Source organism: Pinus tabuliformis, chromosome 2_1, assembly GCF_031772625.1.
Source record: "Pinus tabuliformis cultivar Carrire ecotype Pingquan chromosome 2_1, CPIR1, whole genome shotgun sequence".
Classification (NCBI taxonomy): domain Eukaryota; kingdom Viridiplantae; phylum Streptophyta; class Pinopsida; order Pinales; family Pinaceae; genus Pinus; species Pinus tabuliformis.
Genome location: NC_142299.1, coordinates 615545845 through 615560652, shown reverse-complemented (window position 1 = coordinate 615560652; position 14808 = coordinate 615545845).

Below are 14808 nucleotides of genomic sequence, written 5' to 3'. Positions count from 1 at the left end.
AGCTTCCTGAGTGCACCCAATTTTCATGTTTCATGCTTAAAGAAGGTTATAAGTGACAAGCTCCCAGTTCAAACAATATTTCCAGAACTTAACGAGGAAGGAAAAATCATATTGGAACCTAAAGCAGTCACAGAAACAAGAACTCGACAGATACAAAATCGATCAATTTCAGAGTATCTCATAAAGTGGAAAAACTTACCCGCTGAAGATTCCACATGGGAGTATGATAATTCTATAGAAAAGCATCTAGAACTACTCAAGCGTTGAGGACAACACTTTTTTGAAGGAGAGGGGCATGTTAGGTCCCTATAATAATAGTGGTTCCCCCATTATTATTATCATTGTAGCCCTTATTGTTATTATTGTGCCCCTATTGTCCCCATATTGTTATTATTGTGCCCCATTGAATCCCACTATTGTTATTGTTGTGCCCTTATATTCTTATTGTTATGTCGACTTCGATTATATTGTGACCCCTTAGACTCCTATATATATAAAGGAGGTTTTTTCATTTGTATCATCCAAAATTGTTCATTTGTGTAATGTAAAGGAGGTTTCCCCCTCGAAGAGGCTGATTTTGAAGTTGTTGATCTATCTTTTCTATCTTTTTGTGAGTTGGTTTCATAACATCTTCATTTTCTCGTCTTCTATGGTAGATATTGATGAATATACCCAAGCGAAACTAATATTATCACAATGTTGCTTACACACTCTCCTAGGATCAAATCTGTGAAAGTCCTTAACTACAAAGTGCAAACGATCCATCTCTTGTATTTCAGCATTTTCCGCCTTGTGGATTTTTAGCTCATACAATCCAATCCTCAAAGGGAAGGTTGGCCAAGGGGCTTTCTTCCCTATGTGAAGAACTATTGACAACCCTTTATCCAACTGATAAGCTACTTCTTGCAATACCACCTTATTAGTCGCATATCGTGGCATGAGATGAGGAGAAATTTGACATCCAAAGCATTTGATATATGTACCTTCAAGTGCAACAAACCAATCCACAATATCACGTAGTGACTCCTTATCATGATCGGTCATTCAAGGGGGATCAATCTCATATATCAAATGGAATATGACTGAGAAGAAGTGCTCTTCCAATCTATTGTATGCCCTATAAAACTCGTTTCTAATAACACTTTGTAGTAGACTATAAATTTATTTTTGCGGGGTCCAGTTCCAATACATTCCTGGGAAAGCATATCGTGCACAACTTCCATCCAACAGAAATGCAAACATATAGAATTTTGGTGCCTCGTTTGTCCTCAAAGATTCTTTTTCTGGCCTCACATGACACTGCAACTCAAAAGAAAGAATATCTGCCCAATTGAATATTTTACCATAGGTAACTACCATGTTGAGCATATATATCCAGTTCTCTCCAAACACTTTAGCATTCTTTCGCCCATTCAACAAACAACACATAGCAATGAGATACTGATATACATCCATGAGAATCCTGGTTGGGTAAGTTGCAAAAGGACGATGTCGGAACTTAGCAGACTCTCGATAGCAATATTTAATGATGTCACTTGTGTCGATATCAACCCATCTAGTGTAGAAACTATTGTTGGCATACTCTATGGGCTTAAGCATCTTATAATAAGTATGCATGTCTTCTCCATAGTAGGTGGAAAGATGAACGTCGCTTTCACTACGAACAACCATATCAGAGTCATCTATGTGTGTAAGAATACATTCAATTGCTTATGCACAATGGATGACTAGGACCCTACATGTGATCCTGTGTATCCTAGATCGCTTAATATTGATGTATGCTTGAAAATATTCTAAGTTTTCATAAAAAAATTTATGCATGAATGTGTCTTTGATGTATTTCCATGTGACCTTAGTAGACTTATCTATGAGTCACTGTGTATCTGAGAAAATAGGGATGGTAGGCTTTGTGACTTCTATTACTGCCTCAGTACTATCTCCTCAGGCTTCTTTAGAGGCCTCTTGAAATGTAGTGGGAGGCATGGTTCCAACATATGATGAAAGAGTAATAATACTTGCAGCTCGAACACGTATATGTGGAAGCACACTCATGGAAACAAGGATTATCTTTATAAAATATTATATCTATTAAAAGCAATAACTTAGAAAATCATATTCAAAAGGAAATCACATGTAGCTGAGCATATAAGCCTATCAATGACGAAGCATAGCTACTTGTACATCCAAGATATATTTATGAAATCAAGGAGGGCACATTTTCAGAGCACAAAGGGGAGTTCAAGGGTCATTCAAGGCTTTGAAGTGCATGGACTCAAGTAAGATAGAGAGACCATCAAAGGCACAGGGTGCACTAATGAAGCATGAAGGAGAATCATTCGGGCCTTCAAGGCGAGCTCATGTGCTCAAGGAGATAAGATGGGCGCAAGGGCACACTTCAAAGAGACAAAGGGGTGAGGCTTCAACCATTCACACATTCAACCTGTGCCCATGCACTCAAGAGGAAAAAGAGGTTGCAAGGGAACATGCTGAAGGGATGAAGAGGAAAACTTTCAAGCCTTCGGGGTGTGCTCATGCCCTCAAGGAGAGCACATTTCTTCATGATGAAGGAGTGTAATTTAGAGGAAAACTTGTCTCTTCTCGACATTGTTTTCTTAGTTAGTCAGGATTCAACTTCTATAAGTGCGCTTTGTCATGGAATGGCTTAAGTAAAAGTCCAACAACAAGATTGAATGACATAAATGCGAAGAGGAAAGATCTACAATTTTTTATAGATGTTGTCACAATCATGATTATAATATGAGAGGTTGGAGAATATGTAGAGTCACAACTTGCGACATTAGTTTAACACTTGTAGAAGGAAGAATGAACTGAAAGGTCAGTAAATAAACTGAAAAGAAAAGAAACACCATTAAAGGAAAGAAAGATCAAAAGTAAAAAAATTAAAAGCAATCAATAGAATTGACATGCAAAACTTACTTGGAATGAAGATCGACGAAGAGCTTCTTGGTCCAAAGATGTGCGCCCAACCCAAATGAGAATTATTATGAGAAAGAATGATTAATTGGGTTGAATTAAAAGAGATTACATGCAATTTCATCTCATTCATGCCCATCATTTGTCAATGAGTGAATGAGTTAGTTAAGAGAAGTGATGTGGGTTCCTATTTTCTAGGTGTGTGCCCACATGCAACAAGGAAGCACATGCATGAGTTGTGAAAGGGTGCATGTCTTCGTGTCGAAGAAATGTGCTCAAGGAGGGTGCACTAGCTTATCATGAAGGAGTGTGCTCCAAGGAGGGCATATTTGTTCATCCCAAGGATCGTGCTCAACACAAGAGCTACTCTTCGTTATCTTGAAGTGTGATTTTGCTTGAAAGGTGATTTTCTTTTTCTTTAGATTTCCTTTTGTGTCTGTGCAAAGAAAAAAATGCTAGTTTCTAAGTCAATAAAAGCTATGACTTCACCTAACCTTGGACAAGACAACACATGAGATTCTAAGGGTTAGGTGACGACACCTAGAAAACATGACTTAGGAGGATGTGACACTTAGAGAAAACATAAGGATAACAAATCAAACAACGTGACGACACAATATAGCTTGGAACGATAGTTGACATAGGCTCCAAAATTGAGTTAGGCCAAAATTTTGGAGGGTCATTATCGCAGTGACAACAGAGATATAGCTAGTGAGAGGTCACATATTTGCGTCAATAAGAGAATGTAGATGGGATCACTGGTACTGTGGCCTGGTGAAGGACCCAACTTTTATGAAGAGATACAATAGTGCATGAACATCATAGAGTGTTTGGTCCAAGTTGTAGAGTCTAGCCATAGGTAGGAAGTATTCCCAAGGTTGTTAAAAGACCATTGTTCAGGTATATATGTAGTGTGACAGCACATGATGTCTCAAGTTGTGGAATGATCCATTTGAAAAGGTACCAAGGTGGTAGGTGTACTTGTATGCTAACTTTAGAGAGAAATGTGAAATATTAGAACGTGAGATGGTTAATGAACCATGTACAAGAAAGAGTGTCATAGAGAACTAGAAGATATAGTGATTGGTTACCCACGTATTCCAGTGGATGGTAACTTTTTTATATGGACTTCAACAAATAGACAAGGACCAAGTTAACCTCCTTAAGTCAGGTTTAATGGGGGGATTTTCAAGGTAGTTAGGTTAAACTTGATGTGGTCATATAGTCAATTTACTATTGGTGGTTTATGGGCTCAAGGCTTCAGTAACCAATTTTTTTATGCATGGTATTGTTTGGTATGTGTTATATTATTTTCATGACTATCCCATGCATTATACATTGCATTGGGCATAGTAGGGGGTGTTGAAGACTCCCCTGTTCGGGGGGTTGCAAGGGGGTGGAAAACCACTTGTGTGGGGGTTCGAGGGAAATGCCTCCAAACAAAATTTGTGTCTATTTTGGGCAGTTTTCAACACATAATTTTCACCTTTATCAATTTTTTGGTACATGATGGTTTTGCCCATATTTTGTAGTTTCATTTAAGGAAATACAGTTGTATTTGAATCCATGGTAAATGGATTTTTGTTTTATGGATGCTATAGGATATATATTATATTGTAATACTATACAAACTATTATATTGAAAAAATCTTGCTAGATTTCTGAGTTTAGGTTTCCAACATAAAATCTGTGTTAATGTGTGTGTTTTCCATTATATATTTTTTGTATTATTAAGAATATGTTTGCATCAATTAATTATATAAGGTTAAAACTTACAGACATTCTCGTTTTATGTAGCCTATTTAAATATATGATGAATCCACCACTATATGTCTTTTTTTCATATCTCCATTTCAAAAGTAATAAACTACCAAGCTAATATAAAAAAAAAATTACATGTAATATTAACGCTACCATAACTATGTCAAACGTTATTGAATTATCATTACTATGGTAATAAGTTGATGGACGGTACAATAAGCGGTTCAACGGATTTATGCAGCTGTATTGCTAAGCTAACTTTATTTGTTTCGCTTACAGACCACTGTCAGTCTATTTAAGTTGTCACTCTCCCACACAATACACCTCAGCTCGCACCATAAGCTTATCACCCACCGTATGTTTTGCATTTAACTTGCTACCATGTCGATTTAAATGACGTTGCAGTGGCTCTAGTCCTCCTCGAGATCCTTCAGCGCTTCAACGGTGGTGATTTTGGGTTTTCAATCCCACGGTTGGGCGTTCTCCAGAAAGCATTCAAGTCTGACTTGTTGGGTTATGCGGTTCATTTGCTTCTCCATCCCTTGGCACCATGCTCTGCTCTCTTCCTCCTCTCGCAGATGGCTCTGCCGACAACCTTCGAACTCCATGCTATCGACATACCTCAGATGCAGCCGAGGGGTTACTTATTCGTGGTATCTACAATTCCCTTATAATTACTAGGTGAGGGTTTCCCTTTTTTTGTTTCCTTTTGCTATGTTTCATATTGTTTCAGGCTTGTTTTTTGATAAATTTGACCCGCAACCCTCAACAGGTTTGGTGAAGGTGGAACCGAGGGACACGAGCTACAATGATGGTGAGGCCTTACCTGGCTTGGTGCTCAGAAGTTTCCTAGGTAAGCTCCTCAGTGTCCCTACCTGAATTTATCCCGAAAAGAAAGAGTTTCACGGTTTCAAGTTTGCAGATTATAGGATTACCCATTTTTGTGTAGCTAGATCTAGATTCTGTCCTGGAACCAAAAGGAATATCCATGTTCGTGCTATTCTCCAGTTTTTATAGTTATCTGGTGGAGAAAGTTTTATACATTTTTCTAGAAATCGAGCCTGTCTATGGTTATTTAAGACTATGGCTCTGTAATTGAGACTGCGCTGTAATATTGTTCATTTCTTCATTCTAGACATGTTCCTGTTTTTGTTTTGTGATAAAGACAGAAGTTGTTTAAGTTTTCCATGTTGCCGAGTTAATGCAGAATTATCTTTCTTTTGAAAATTATAAATGTATGATTTTCTCTTTGTCTTTCCATGGCTATAATTTCGGTTAGTTAACGAAAATGCTATTTTTCAATACGTCTATACAATTTTTTTGTGAAAGTTGTTTGTTCTGAGCGCATTTGTCTGCTATTCATAATAATTATGATTATTCCTATTATAGCAGAACTGAGCTTGAGTTTTGGGTTCAATTCTTCTTTCGTTGAAAGGTGTAAGGTTTAGGGTTTCCTCCACCAAGGTTATAATTCCTGAGGCTTTATGAACCTAGGCATGAGCTTACACATTGTCTTATTTGATACTTAGGGTCTCGATTCCTATGCATGGGTTTTCAGGAGGGTTCTACAGGGTTACGGGATTGCTAAATTTGTGGTCTTTGCCTATAATACCTCCACCCATTCGGCTTTAGGAATGGACCCTGTTTAATCTTTCAATAGCTCATTATCTGTTCTTGAGTTCAAGCTTGCCGAAAACTACATTCATATATTAGTGCTATTTGTATACTCGCAGTTTCAGTAATTTCTCCCGGTTCTTAGTTCACTAGGTTCTTAGCTTGCACAGATACATAATTTTACATGAGTTCTTGTTTTCATACAGATTCTTATGTTACACAGAAATTCCTAAGTTAAGCATTATACATATAAATAACTTGCACAAAATCTCTTATAAGTATTTAACTAGTAAAAACATACCTCACCACTAAGCTTTTATCAATACATATCTACTTACATAGTCACTATTGCTACAGATAGTGTCAGCCTACCAAAGCTACCCTGTTCTGGTCAAATAGTCTGTCTCTATCGCTTTGCGCACAATAAACCATTTAATCTATGTTACCCGGTTAATTCTTTTGTTTTTCTATGGTATTGAATTTTCAATATAGTGGAATCCATTCCACGTGAGTTATAAACCCTATTGACACTATGTTTCAGACACATATAAATTGAGAGCTTGCTCTCTCTGCAACACTCACAATTACTCAAAACACAACAGTATCTATCACAGAATAGTGGACATAAGTGCTGCTTACCAATGTTTTCTTGAGCAGTAGAATCCACGATCACAGTCACCTTTTCATTCTCTGCTTGTCTTCCTCCCGACCATGAGATTCGTCTTCAAGACCAAATCTCCCCCCAAGCCTGTTTGCAAGACTACTGTCTTCAGCAAATTTTTTGCACTTAGTGCCAATGCTATCTGGTCCTTACCAGACGTAGCATTCCCCCTTCCTTTTCTTTCTGTCCCAACAGCACGATTTTTCCTCCCCCCACCCCTTTTTCCTTGGGGCGTTTCATAGTTAGGGGAGGTAGTTAGGGTTTTCTTTTCCAGCAACTGCCTCTTTCCAACTTCTTTCATGAGAAGTTACAAAATCTGTTATTACTCAATCATTTTCTAACTTCAAAAAATTAATAATATTATTCAACCAAATAGAGAATAACAATATTATCCAGTTTGTTTTCTTACAGTGGTAAATAAAATATTTACAGTTTTTCTGGGGACATTACATCTTCCCCCCTTGAAATCAAACATCATCCCGATGTTTTTTAGCCTCAAACAGCTTTGGATAAGCTTCTTTCATGAGTTGTTCATCCTCCCAGGTGGCCTCATCTGGCCCAAAGTGCTGCCATTGCACTTTAACCTGGGTGATGGCTCGTTTCCGCAGCATTACTTCTCTCCGTTCGAGTATACTCAACGGTTCGACCAAGAATTCTCCTTCTAGTTCGACCTGAAACAACAGAATTAAAGTCAGTTTTGCCTTTAACATCGCAATTAATTGGTCTACTTAAGATTTTTTTTCTTTACCTGTACATCTTGCCAACTGACTATGTGCTTAGGATCATAAACGTATCTTTTTAATACTGATACATGGAAGACATTTTGGACCCGAATATGGCTTTGTAGGGCAAGGTGGTATACCACTAGCCCAACCCTTTCTAAAATTTGAAATGGTCCACAGCACTGAGGTGCCAGCTTGATGCACCCACTCCACTGTAATGTACTCCTTTTTGCTAAAATTCTCACGTACACATGATCTCCCACTTGATACTCTTTAAAATTTCTCTTCTTGTCGGAAAAATTCTTTTGCCTATCTTGGGCTGCCTTCAAGTTGGATTGTACCTTCTTGACCATTTCCTCCATCTCCTTTAACATTTCAGGCCCCAGCATTATTTTGTCCTCTGGTCCCCCCCAGCTGGAGGGTGTGCGGCATTTCCGATCGTACAACACTTCAAATGGGCTCATCTACAAGGAAGTGTGATAACCGTTGTTATATGCAAATTCGACCAAGTGCAGATAGTCCTCCCATTTAGAGGGTTGTTGCATTACATATGACCTCAACATGTCTTCTACTACCTGATTCACCCGTTCGGTTTGTCCATCTGTTTGGGGATGATAGGCAATACTAAAGTTTAATTGAGTCCCTAATCCTTCAAACTAGAGTTTTCTAGAAGGCTGAGGTAAATTTCACATCACGGTCAGAAATTATAGTTTTTGGTAACCCATGCAACCTGAAAATGTTTTGCATAAAAATATGGGCAATCTGCACTGCTCTGTAAGTGGATTGTACTGGTATAAAATGAGCTGATTTGCTTAATTTTTCGACTACCACCATAATGGAATCATTGTTTCTTTTTGACTTGGGTAATCCTGTTATGAAATCCATAGAGATGGTTTCCCATTTCCACTCCGGAATTGGTAGTGGATGCAATAATCTAGCAGGGTGCTGATGTTCTGCTTTAACTTGTTGACATTCCAGGAAACATGTCAAATATTCTGCTACATCTTTCTTCATACCTAGCCAATAGTACTCCTTCTAGAGTGCGGTAATCAACTTTTGATACCCTGGGTGTCCAGCATAAGGTCTTTTATGAAATTCATCTAAAATTAAGTTTTTAATGTCATTTTGGTTGGGCACATACAACCTGTTTTTATATTTCAGCAAGCCAACAACATCCATAGTGTATCCTTGCTGATTTTCTTTATTGGTTGGATTCTGAACTTGCTGTCCTATTTGCTGATATTTTGAATCTTGTTCAGCTGCCTTTTTAATCATTTCATCGAAGGTAGTCCACACCTCGCTGCAAGCAATTTCATAAAGACAATGTACCTTTCGACTTAAAGTGTCTGCTACCTGGTTCTCTTTCCCTTTCAGATGCTTAATCTTGAAATCAAAACCACTTAGGAAATCTACCCACCGTGCTTGTCTGGCATTTAAGGTAGGCTGACTGAAATAACTAGTCAAGCTGTGATGGTCTGTCATTAACATAATTTTTTTTCCCATCAGGTAGTGGCGCCACATCTTTAAGGCATGAATAACAGCTGCCAACTCCAAATCATATGCGGAATATTTCTGCTCATGCTCCTTTAATTTCCTTGACTCATAGGCGATTACCTTACCTTCTTGCATCAGTACCCCTCCTACCCCTTCCTTACTCGCATTTGTACACACCACATAGTCCTTAACTGGATCTGCTATGCTTAATATAGGCACTGTGGTGAGCAGATGCTTGAGCTATTCAAAACATTTTTGGCATTCTGCGGTCCATTTAAAAGTTTTCCCTTTCTTTTGCAGGGAGGTGATGGGGTAGGCCACTCTAGAGAATCCTTCCACGAACCGTCTGTAGTAACCTGCTAATCCCATAAAAGATCTTATATCCGCTACATCCTTTGGTACTGGCCATTCCATTATGGTCCTTATCTTCTCAGGATCCACTGCGATTCCATCCTTAGTAATAATATGTCCTAAGTACTGAATTTTCTCCTTGAAGAAATCACACTTGCTGTATTTGGCATATAGTTGATGTTCCTGGAGGGTTTGCATCACCAATCTAAGATGTTCTTTGTGCTCCTCAATATTCCAGGAATATATTAGTATATCGTCAATAAATATTAATACAAATTTATCTAAATACTGATGAAATATGTTATTCATCAAACACATAAAGGTCGCAGGAGCATTGGTTAACCCAAAAGGTAATACCACAAACTCATAGTGACCATAGCGAGTCCTAAAAGCAGTTTTGGCTATATCCTCCTCTCTGATTCTGATCTGGTGATATCTCGATCGTAAATCAATCTTTGAAAATATGGTTGCCCCTTTTACTTGGTCAAATAATTCGTCAATTCGGGGTAAAGGGTACTTGTTCTTAATTGTTAACTTATTCAACTGACGGTAGTCCATGCACATTCGAAGGGTGCCATCCTTCTTTTTGACAAACAGCACGGGGGCTCCCCAAGGTGACACACTAGGGCAGATGTAATTTTTATCCAACAATTCCTGCAATTGCATTTTCAGTTCTGTAAGTTCTGGTATACTCATACGATAAGGGGCTCGGGACACCAGAGCTGCTCCTAGCATCAAATCAATAGTGAAGTCTATGTCTCTCTTAGGTGGCAGCCCTGGTATCTCTTCTGGAAATACATCTGCAAATTCTTGAACAACAGGAATACTATCCAAGGTGGTTGTCTTGTCCTTTGAGTTGGCATACCCAACCTGAATAGCATAAACCTGACACCCTTTCCTGATACACTTTGCCAGCTGGGAGGTGGTTATTGGTCGAACCTGCACGGGCCTCAGAATGCCTTGCATCTCCTACATTTCTCCCAGCTCATCCTTGTAGCAGATGGTTTTTGTTTTACAGTTTATAATGGACCAACGTTTTTCCAACCAGTCCATGCCTATCAACACGTCATATGATCCAAGGGGAAGTATGTTTAGGTCTGCCATCAAAGGCTGACCTACTATTTCTAGAGGGCAGTTATTGACCTTGGCCAACACTCGTCTCTTTGCCCCTGTTGCCAGTTGTACTAGCCAAGGGCTTTTAAATTTAACAGACTATAATTTACATTGTTCCACAACCTTAGGACTAACATAACTTAATGTAGCTCCAGGATCAATTAAAACAGATATGGTACGATTAAAAATCTTACCTTCAAACTCCACCATAGTCGGTTGGTATTCTGCCTGATGGTCTTCGAGAGCAGCATTAATTTTTGGAATGCTCCGGGCCACATCGCCTACTGTTGATGCCTCGTGAATTTGTGAAACCTGATCGATGCCTTTACGATGAGGACAATTTTTAACGTAATGTGGCCCCCCACATCCCCAGCATTGTACTGGGGGTCTTGTTGTTCCTTCGTTATCAAGTCTACCAGCTTGCTCGTTGATTCTCGATTCAGATGGTGGCTTAATTCTAAACTGGTTTTAAGCAGATTTCTATTGTTTTCCCCTTGGGAAAACCTTTGCCAGTGCTGCCCCAATTTCCCTTATTGCCCATAGCAATCTTATTGCCTTTCTTGTCAACCCACTTCTTGCCCAAAATTTCACCCTTCTGCTTGCTTTGCTGGTAGCATATCCTGGACTTCCATATAACCTCATCCATTTTTTTGGGGTTATCAAACTCAATTCGCTCCCTCATTGCCAGGGGTAAATTGCTGATGAAATGCTATACCTTAGCCTTTTCCTCTTGTATGTAGGGTACATATCGGAGCAAAGAGGTAAATCAGGTGATAAACTCATCCATGGTTTGTTTTCCAAGCCGCAGGTTGTGAAATTCTCTTGCTTTCTCATCATAAAATCGTTCCATTAAATATCTCTCCTTGAAGTATTTTTGGAACTTCTCCCAAGTTATATTTTGTTCGCTCACCCCTCGTACAATCTTGACCTCCTCCCACCACAAGGTGGCCTTCCCTTGCAGTTGGAAGATAGCCAACCGGGCTTTTAGATTGTGATCGTACTCATATAATTGGAAGTATTTATTCATGTTAATAAGCCAGGCTTTGGCTGCTTCTTCCAACTCTCCATCAAAGAGTGGCAGTTTAATTTTCTGAAACTCCCCTTGCAATTCTATCCGCTGCCTCTTTGATGTTGGGTGCTCAGAGGCATTATCCGACTTCTCTTCTTGATTCTCTTCCCCACCTACTATTCCTTCATGCTCCGTGTGATAACCCTGTTCTTCATACCTACGTTCCTATTCAGGGCTGGGAATTGTCTGGCGCTGATTCTGCTTATCAGACAGGCTCTTCATAATTTTTTCTTGTTCCAAGGTTAATCTTGCATTGTCCTCCCATAAGCGGGCCATCTCACTCTTTAGTTCCTGAACTGTTTCCAGTATTGCAAGATTTGTGTTACGAGCCTCCTCTCCTAACTGCACCCATATTTCAGGGTTATTTTCAAGAAATGTTGCAGGTCCTAAGCCAGCCATATTCTTGTGTGGCACACTATCCGTTCTTCCTATAAACTGCTATTGTCATGTTCCTCTGTGCTTAACAGGTGCATAAATCATTCAACAGTTAGAAATCCAAAAATAAACAGTAACTAATTTTACAGTTCATTTGCCAGAGGTCACAGTTGTAACCTTGGCTCTGATACCACATGTCATATCTCCATTTCAAATGTAATAAACATACCAAGCTAATAGAGAAAAAATTTACATGTAATATTAATGCTACCCTAACTATGTTAAACGTTATTGAATTATCATTACTATGGTAATAAGTTGATGGATGGTACAATAAGCGGTTCAATGGATTTATGCAGTTGTACTGCTAAACTAACGTTATTTGTTTTGCTGACAGACCACTATCAGTGTATTTAAGTTGTCACTCTCCCACACGCAACACCTCAGCTCGCACCATGAGCTTATCAACCACCGTATGTTTTGCATTTAACTTGCTGCCATGTCGAATTAAATGACATTACAGCAGCTCTAGTCCTCCTCGGGATCCTTCATTGCTTCAACGGTGGTGATTTTGGGTTTTCAATCCGATAGCTGGGCGTTCTGCATAAAGAATTCAGGTCTGACTTGTTGGGTTTTGCTGCTCATTTGCTTCTCCATTTCTTGGCAGGTCATATGCTCTCTTCCTCCTCTTGCAAATGGCTTCGTCGTCAACCTTCGAACTCCATGCTGTCGACATACCTTAGATGCAGCCGAGGGGTTACTTATCCGTGGTATCCACTATTCCCTTCTGATTACCAGGTGAGGGTTTCCTTCTTTTTTTTCCTCCTTTTGCTATGTTTCATGTGGTTTCAGGCTTGTTTTCTGATAAATTTGACCCACAACCCTCTGCAGGTTTGGTGAAGGTGGAACTGAGGGTCACGAGCTGTAACGATGGTGAGGCCTTACCTGGCTTGGCACTTAGAAGTTTCCCGGGTAAAGTCCTCGACGTCCTTGCCCAGATTTTGCCCGAAAAGAAAGAGTTTCGCAGTTTCAAGTTTGCAGACTATAGGATTACCCATTTCTGTGTAGCTAGATCTGTATTCCATCCTGGAATCGAAAGGAATATCCATGTTCATGCTATTCTCCAGTTTTTATAGTTATATGGTGGAGAAAGTTATATACATTTTTCTAAAATCGAGCCTGTCTATGGTTATTTAAGACTATGGCTCTGTAGTTGAGACTACGTTGTAATATTGTTCATTCCTTCATTTTGGACATGTCCCTGTTTTTGTTTTGCGATAAAGAAAGAAGTTGTTTAAGTTTGCCATGTTGCCGAGTTAATGTGGAATTATCTTTCTTTTGGAAATTATAATTGTATGATTGTTTCTTTTTCTTTCCATGGCTAATAATTTCAGTTGGTTAATGGCACTGCTATTTTTCAATACGTCTGTACAATTTTTTTTTTTAAAAGTTGTTTGTTCTGAGCACATTTGTCTGCTATTCATAATAATAATGATTATTCCTATTATAGCGGAACTGAGCTTGAGTTTTGGGTTCAATTCTTCTTTCGCTGAAAGGTGTAAAGTTTAGGGTTTCCTCTGCCAAGGTTATAATTCCTGAGGCTTTATGAACCTAGGCACGAGCTTAAACATTGTGTTATTTGATACTTAGGGTCTCGATTCTTGTGCATGGGTTTTCAGGAGGGTTCTACAAGGTTATGGGATTACCAAATTCGTGGTCTATGCCTCTAAAACCGCCACCCATTTGGCTTTAGGAATGGACCCTGTTTAATATTTCAGTAGCTCATTCTTTGTTCTCGGGTTTGAGCTTGCCGAAAACTACATTCATATATTAGTGCTATTTGTATACTCGCAGTTTCAGTAATTTCTCCCGGTTCATAGTTCACTAGTTTCTTAGCTTGTATAGATGTGGAATTTTACACGAGTTCTTTTTTTCATATAGATTCTTATGTTACATAGAAATTCCTAAGTTAAGCATTATACATATAAATAACTTGCACAAAATCTCTTATAAGTCTTTAACTAGTAAAAACATACCTCACCACTAAGCTTTTAACAATACATATCTACTTACATAGTCACTATTGCTACAGTTAGTGTCAGCCTGCCAGAGCTACCCTGTTCTGGTCAAATAGTCTTTCTCTGCCGCTTTTGCTCACAGTAAACAATTTAATCTGTGTTACCCAGTTAATTCTTTTGTTTTTCTACGGTATTGAATTTTCAATATAGTGGATTCCATTCCACGTGAGTTATAAACCCTATTGACACCATGTTTCAGATACATATAAATTGAGAGCTTGCTCTCTCTACAACACTCACAATTACTCAAAACACAACAGTATCTATCACAGAATAGTGGACATAAGTACTTCTTACCAGTGTTTTCCTGAGCAGTAGAATCCACGATCGCAATCACCTTTTTATTGTCTGCTTGTCTTCCTCCCAACCATGAGATTCGTCTTCAAGACCGAATTGGCCCCCCCGTAAGCTTGTTTGCAAGACTACTGCCTTCAGTAAATTTACTACACTTAGTGCCAATGCTATTTGGTCCTTACCAGACGTAGCATTCCCCCTTCCTTTTTTGTATGTCCTAATAGCACGATTTTTCCTTCCCCCACCCCTTTTTTCTTGAGGCGTTTCACAGTTAGGGGAGGCAGTTAGGGTTTTCTTTTCTGGCAACTACCTCTTTCCAACTTCTTTCATGAGAAGTTACAA